Source organism: Papio anubis, chromosome 3 (assembly GCF_008728515.1).
Source record: "Papio anubis isolate 15944 chromosome 3, Panubis1.0, whole genome shotgun sequence".
NCBI classification, from domain to species: Eukaryota; Metazoa; Chordata; class Mammalia; order Primates; family Cercopithecidae; genus Papio; species Papio anubis.
The window spans coordinates 81873583-81881891 of NC_044978.1; the positions used below are offsets into that span (position 1 = coordinate 81873583).

Sequence of the window (8309 nt, forward strand, 5' to 3'; positions counted from 1 at the left end):
TATTTTTAAGGTAGGCTACACTGCCAGTCCCAGCAGGAAATGTTGAATTGTTTATCCGAAGATACTGAGGGTGTAATAAAATAATATAATTATGATGTCTTACCATATCTAACTTGCAACCAGTATCCTGGATTTAGATGGGCACAAGGCCAATTATAGTCCATGTGAATGTCACTCTCATCTTCCCATCATAACATAGAATACAATGGAAAAGGTGCCCTTTGGCTGTGCAATGGGGAAATATTTTAACCAACAAAGCTATATAGAAAAGGCTTTATAATGAACATGCAATTAGCAGTGATGAATTTACACATTTTGTGGCATACTCATTAGGCAGTACTTTTACTAAACATAATATTTATCACAAAAAATCATATACCTTTTAAGGAAGTGACAGCCTATCAGCTCTTCAAAGCTTGCTGTTCAGATCACTTACAAAAGTGTGCAGTATCCACAAGTCTATTTGTTCTTGTATCTGATTAAACCAAAGACATGATCTTTCCATATCTGAACATCTCTGAGTAAGAAAATGTGATTATTAATATTCATATGGGACCATGTGAAAGGGTGAAGGAAATCAGAGAAAGAGGATAGAAACAACCCATGGTTTTCAAGCTCCAAGGTCTCCTGAGCCTGAGGTAAGGAGCCAAGGAGTGGGTCACAGCAGAGTAGCTGATTAAGAGGGCTGGGATGGATCACTGGATAGGCAGGAAATGAAGCCTGGCTGGATCCCAACAGGAAAACCACAGGAGAAAACTGATGCTGGTACTGATGTTGGCGAGAAGGGCAGAAAGCAAAGCAGCTGCACAGAGAGGAACAGTGTCCCTCCCCAGTCGGAAACTGCAGGTACATTTCATTTTAGCATTAGTTCCTGAAACATTGGTTATAATTACCATCAGCTTGTATGCAGTTCACAAGTTAGCCATTCAGTAGAGAAGCATGGGAGTATTTGATTCTCAAAAAGGAGACTGTGTCTACTGGGGGGCTTGGAGATGGAAGTGGAAACAAATATAGATCAGCTGCTTGTGTTTTAATAAGTGAAGAAAATCCCACAAGGTAGCTTTAAAAATCAAATATTTTGAAAGAATTTCAGGATTTCCTGGATAAGTAGATATATTGGTTTATTTACTTCCTACTTGTATCAATTATTTCAAAAATTGATTTCTATTATGTTAAGTTTTGCTACATCTGGGCAAAACTGGATTTGATTACAGCATCAATAATGGTATTTTATTGTATTTAGATATGAAAAAAATCTCTATGGTACAAGGCCAGGCAGAGCTAATCTGTGCTGTTAAACATCAGGATAGTAATTAAGTTTTGGAGAGAAGTGACAGTGAGGAAGCAGGTAAGTGACTGAGATACTGAGAATGTTCTACTTAGTCTGGATGTTTTGTTACATGGGTAGGTTCAGCTTGTGACAATTTATGCAGTGTTAAACATAAACTTTTTTACAATAATAAAATATTTTTAAACAAACAAACAACTCTAGGCAGGAAAATTTGGGAATTAATGACTTTGGGGAAATGACTTCAAAATGTTCAAATACATGAAATAATACGACAGAACTTATTCAAATCAAAAGTTATTTAACCAATTGCTATCTATCCTTCCTAGTAACAGAGTATTCAGGGTTTGTTTCTCCTTTCCAAATAAATTGATCTAAGGAGGCAATGTAAGGGTGGCCTCAGTGTAACATTAGGTGATACATAAGTGTGTGTATTTGGGGCACACTGGAAATTTGGGGTAGGAACGAAGGCTGTCTTCATCTTTCTTTCCCATGCAGTTATCTTTCAGTTACTCCGTGCTTTGACCTTGCAGACAAAGACTGAGGGATTTGCAGTTGAGCAAGATTGATGCAAGAAGAGTAATGGCAATTCTCCTGTTTAGATAGCAGATTTTAATGGATGGGGAAAGACGCATCAGGTGGAATCCAGACCTCTATTCTCTTAACCGAAATATGTTGATGTGGATTCTCCCCTTCATTAAAATAATCCTAGATGGAGGAGAGAATGACAGGGGTCTGGGTAACTGACCCTTCTCTCTCTGCTATTCATCCTAAAAGGGACAATACCTAATGCTGTGCTATGAGAAAAAGGAGTTGGTAACCCAATATGTGTAATTATCTTGCAGTTAAATCCTGAAAGCAAAAAAGAGAAGAGGAATTTGTTCAGAATAAATATTCTAAATGTCATTTTGGTGATGAAAAAGTACCATTTTAAATCTAAAACTTATTTTATATTTTACCAATTTTCAATGATCACTTAAATTCTCAGCGTTTCTTTAATAATAGACAGTTCCAAAGTCTTGCTCAAACTTTCCCTGGGCCCAGAGAATAAATTGGAGCCAACATGCAGCCAATATTTTGAATTACATAAGCTGTATTGGAGATGGTTTCATCAATTTCTTAAACTTATGTCAGGTAATGGAAAACAAACTTGCATCTTGAATTGCCTTCCAAAAATGAGATATAAAGTTAGTGATTCTAGTAATTTAGAACAGGGTGGTGTAAGATTTTCCTTCTTGGTTATGATGGATCACTGTTGTAGTAAAACCATGTCTGTTTTAAATAATCCTGTTAATAGCAAAATGTAGATTGCTTGTTTTCGGGGGGGGGGATATAATCATATGCAAATTTTACTTCAGATTTGACAATTATCTTACAAATATTAAAGGCTACCAGTGGATAACAATTCAGTGTCGGAAAGGATAATGAATCTAATGAATATGAAGACGCTGATCCATGTGTCCAGATCCTTGTAGATAAAAACAAAACAAAACAAAACAGGAAAAAACAAACAAACAAACAAAAAACAATGAAACAAACAAAAATGCATGGAGCAGCCAATGCCCCGGTATGTCAGTTTTCAGCTGGTTCTAAGAAACATGTGCTTTACCATAATTTCCATCATAAATGCTATGGCAGCTTTAGAAATCCATATCCTTAGGGGGAGAAACCTCAAAACATGGTGGTTTTTATTAGGATTTTGAGCTGCAGAACCACATTTTTAAGTCACAGTTCTGTTAGGCACGCACTTACAAACTTGTTTTCTGATTAGGTATATTCTAGCCCCAGAGAGGAAAATGAGACTAAGACAATAAGCAAATGTAAATTCTAAAGTTGACACATCATTTTAAGGGTGTGGTGTTTCATTAAAGACGTGCTCTCTAGGAAAACCACCAGAACGTAAGCTTCATAAAGGCAAGGTCTTTGGTGCACGGCTGTATCCCAATACCTAGGACAGTGCCTAACCCGTAGTAGGTATTGGATATGTATCTGGAATCAGCAAATGACTGAGTTCAACGTAACAGGTACTTTTGCAGGCACAGCCTTATGGAGAATCATACAATACATTAAGTTTTTATTTTTTATTTTTTTATCAAAGCTACTGGATGAGTCAGAGAAATACACGCTAAGACTTTTACAAAAAGTCTTTATTTTAAGAAAAATGAGTACAAGTTTGCTAGATAACAGAGTGAGGAAGGTAAATAACCAGACAAATGAAGACCTAGAGGCAGAAAAAATGGACTATGCAGGCAGTTTATATTCTGAAGCATAAAAAGCTTATTGGAAGTGGGTGAGGGGAGGCAAAAGAGTAGCAGGTAGAAGAGGCTTTGAGGTCAGATAGGAGCCAAATGATGCAGAAAATAGAGGAAAGGAAAGTTCCACATTTTCCTTCACTGTATTATCCCATTTCCTCTCCATCTCCCCTACTTACATCTGTGCCCATAATCTCTTGGTTCCATTCTGTTATTATGCATGGATTGTCCATTTTCCTGTCATGGGTACATTTTCCACTTGTATTTGAAACCTCATCATTTCTCAGCAACTTAATAATAATGCTTAAGGAATTCTTCCTTCTCCTGAATCATAATTTTTAATCTCTTTACTGGCTTAACTAATTCCCAGAAACCTAAAAGCATACTGTATTATCTTCCATCTTATGAAAATTCTCTTTTGCCACTTCTCCACCCCCAGTCATTGCCCCATTTCTCTTCTCCACTTTCTAGCAAATATCCTCAAAATGATTTGAAAAGAGAACTGTCTTTAAGTCCTCTTCCTTAATTCTCTGACAACTCCATTCCATTGTTTGAGTACAACTGTATCAAATGAGATCTCACCAGCCCCACCAATGATCTCCACATTTTTAAATTCAAAATTAATTTCAGTCTGCAGCATGACACTGTTGTCTATTTTTGAAAGGCTGGTTTTTGGGACACCACCTCTAGGTTTTCTTCCTATCTTACCTGCCATTGATTTTTTGGTTTCCTTTGTTGGCTCCTTCTAATATTTTTAATCTCTAAATCTTAAAGGGCATCAGAGCTCAGTGTGTGTTCATCTATGCACACTTTCTACGTGACTTTACATAGTTTTGTGGCTGGAACTCAAATTTATGATTTTCATCCAAACTTAAAGTACAAATGCCAGAGTTTATATGTACTTGTATATTCTACTTCCAACCCACCATCTCCTCTTGCATCTCTTTTTGTATATTTGTTCATTGTCTATCCTCTTTTCAGGAATATGAGCTTCATGAGGATTTACTTTGTTTCTGTTTACAGCATTTAGAATAGCCTGGCATCGAGTAATTTGTCAATTTTGTTGATTATGTTACTGCTCTGTTAAATAAAATAGATGTATACCTTATGACCCAGTAGGTATCCCACAGAATCCAAGCACCATACATAGAAAAAATGTTGAATAAAAAAGAGAGGTGACACTCAGTGTATAAGTGATAGAGGAGTGGCATAGTAAATAGTGTCCCGCCCAAAAGGGAAAGAACGCTATGCTGTCCTTTAGTAGCTAACTCAAAATTGAGCATCCTAAGAGATGGACTTCCATGAACCAAGTTTTAGTCACTTGAATTCTTCTTAACTGTACCAGGTTTTAAGAGAAATAAAACTGGAAAAGCAAGTCTCAAAGGAAAGCAGGATAGAATCAAGATTTACCTGTTCACAGGCTGAGAAAGATAGCTTCTCAAAGTAAAACCAGGTGGATAAAGCTACATAGAGGAAAAATAAAACCATTAGAGGCCATATATTATCAAAAATTCCTTATAGATGACAAGTAACAATAACCCAAAATAGTTGTTCAATGGAATCCTTCATGGAAAATTCAGTATTATTTTCTCTTGGAAAAACATTTATACTAAATTTTTAGTATAAAATATAGTTTTTAGTATAAAGTATAGTTTTCAGCTATAAATGGAATTGAGAACTGACCTAAGTAACCTAAAGTTTTGCCAGTGATAATTCATATTCAGGTAGTGATGACCAGGGGTGCAGGAGTTAGCGCGTAATTGAAACAGTTGCCAGTCTGAAAACAAAAACAAAAACCAGAAACACACACACATACAAACACATTAGTCCATTACATTAATAGAATAGCTGAGTTTATAATCATGTGGGATCTTAAGCTTTTATTCTACGCATGTATTATCTTTTTATGAGAACAATAAATCTTCCCAGAACATTTTTTTTTCTTGCTAGCTGTTACAATTTTCTGAAGTTTAATTGAATGATAACACTATTGAAGATTAAAAACCAAATTCTTTATTGTAGATTTAGGTTTTTGCTTTGCCTCTGATGTCTTTTTGTCTTAAAACTTTTGATTTTCATTATTTTACTTATTTGTTGGTACATTTCCTGACAGAAATATAATTATATTAGTTTGTTTCTGTCACCATTGCCTTTCACCTAAGGTTCTTGGAGGACATTGTGAAAATAGAGTATGCTTAGAATAGCTTCAGGACACTTTATGACAACCGTTGAGGGAAACATAACAATGAAGCCAAATAATGCTGAGAACAGTACCTCTCGACCGGAATGTGGATACTCATTAGCTGTTCTCGGCAAGCCTTCATGGCCATGACTTTATGGTACCCACTGTGGAAGAATGTGAAATGTCTAAAAATGTTCCCATAGTAATCTATGCCCACAATGCAGCTATTTTTAAAGTACGTAATCGATCCAACTCAGTTCTGTATTCAATGAGATACAGATTCCCAGGTTGGAAGGATGGAAGGATGAATAAGACCAAATGGAATTGTGCCTTTCTCAAGCTTAGAATAAACCAATCAACAAATAAAAGATATGAACAAGCTAAGTGATATTAACCTTGCCACCAAAAAGTCCTAAATCAACCAACAGCTTTATCTAAAATATTAAACTGTAAAATAGCCGTCTCTGAAGATATTTTATCTCAACTTGGCAAGGGTGGCGCTTCACAGGAATGGATGGTTGCTGTCAGAAATCAAGGATTTAGTAATGGGCTAAAGGAATGGACTATCTCGGAGGCAAGTAAACAAAGGGAATATATGACCAGCAGGTGATTTATTGTGTCTCTGTCTGAGAGCCTGTTCAGCTGTACTCTGATGAACTTTGTGGTCCCCCAATTTCAAAGTCCAAGAGCAATGTTCTGTCATTGAATGGCATCACAGTGTTCAGTGGGCAGGCAATCTGCATTCCTCTCTGACAATCAGGGGGAAGATTTGGATAATCTATTCAGACTAACGTCTGGAATGGCTGATCCTTCTTTGATTTGCTTTGCCAAAGAAACTACAGAGGATGCATATTGTGATTGGAAATAGGGCTTGAAAAAATTGTTTTAAACAATTAAAGAATGGAAATCAGAAGAGGAAAAAGTCTGTTGAAACTTTTATATCCAGGCTGTAATGCTATAATAGAATTTTTTTTTTTTCAACTGAGTAAGCAGAAACTGAGTTAGAATGCATAAATTTGTTTATTACTTGTCAGTGAATACACACATACACATCTCTATACATAGTGACTATAAGAGTTTTTTTAAAAAATATTTATCTTCTATAATCTATGTGTAATTCAATGTTTGGCACAGAGTAGGCACTTAGAAAGTATTTAACTAGAAAATAAAAGAATGAATTATTGGATTTTACTGCCTCTAAAAGGTTGTTCTAGGAGTTAAAAGGTTTGATTTTCATCTCCACTCATTTCTTATCTTCCCAAATTTCTTAGGAAAGGTGACAACAAATAAATAAAATGATGAAAATAAGAAGTTTTAAGACCAAAAAATCAGAAGCAAAGCAAAAACCTAAATCTACAATAAAGAATTTGGTTTTTAATCTTCCAACCATCCAAAAATGTTATAATATTCAATAAAACAAGTCTTGATTAAAAAAATCTCAGCCTCATAAGCCAAATTATGGTCTCATTCATTTAGGTCAATGGAAACTATACAAGATTTATCCTCAAATTGATTTTCTTAAAACAATGTGTTTTTCCATTATCAAAGCTATGTAACAATGTTAAGAAAACTTTAGGATATTCTTCTATCTATCTATCTATCTATCTATCTATCTATCTATCTATCTATCATCTATCTATCATCTATTTATCTCTACCTAATTGGCTAATTCTTGTATTTCCCACACACATATATTTTCATAGAGTTATGTGAAATTTTATAGCTTTAATAAATCACTTGGCAATTTTCTGTCAGGATTTTGTCCAGAATAACTACTCTACCACCCATTGTACCTTATTCTTACATCTAACATATTGCTAAATATATTAATGTATAAATATTTAGGCACTGTCTGCTTCATGTGTGGTATGTTTCATGCAGATCCAGGAAAATGCTTTTTTGAGGTTCATTAGTAGCAGAGGATATTTACTGATATGAAAATATTATGGTGCTATGTTTTATTGTTTTAATAAATAAAATCTATAGTTATCAGGGTCAGAGTCAGTCTCTCTTGGAAACTCTGTGTTCTCCTATTATACATAGGAATTGAAGGAAACTTCATTTGAAGGTATCTAATGAAGAGATTATACTAAAAAAGTGACAGATTCCAAGAGCTCTACCCAGAGTTCTAGCCACAAGCAGAAATGCTGGAATACCCACTATGGTGGCCTGGTTCTAATAAAACTAAACCAGAAATTCAGTTTCTAGAACTTATTCTTACTGTCACCAAAGCCTTATCTCATGCAACAAATTTCTATTTCTTAACTTTTGACTTTTTTAAAAAATGAGTATCCCAACAGACTGAATGATTAAAACCCATTTATTATTTTCATCATTGTATAATTGTGTATGCTTTTGTATACTTACATTTAGGAAACAATGCTGACATATTTTGTATTACAGACTGCTTCTGTGGACTCAGCAATAATTACAGTGATTAGTGTTTTTTTTCTCCTTGCAATGAATGAATAATTTGGAGTCTGCTATTAGTTACTTCCATTTGTTTGTTACAGCTAGTCACTGAGCCTGAAACAAGTGGTAGGTGCAGCTTCTTCATAGTCTCTATAACTTCCTAGAACATTTATAA

The 8309-nt window shown here is 35.0% G+C and overlaps 1 long non-coding RNA gene across 1 annotated transcript; it reads right to left on the reverse strand.

The window, feature by feature from the left end:
* Positions 1 to 2080: 2080 nt before the first annotated feature.
* On the reverse strand, positions 2081 to 5530 carry LOC103884544. Its single transcript, XR_002522145.2, has 3 exons — positions 5224 to 5530; positions 4951 to 5003; positions 2081 to 2140 (listed from the first exon to the last, which is right to left on the reverse strand). It is a non-coding gene; the product is annotated as an uncharacterized LOC103884544 (long non-coding RNA).
* Between the last annotated feature and the right edge of the window lie 2779 nt (positions 5531 to 8309).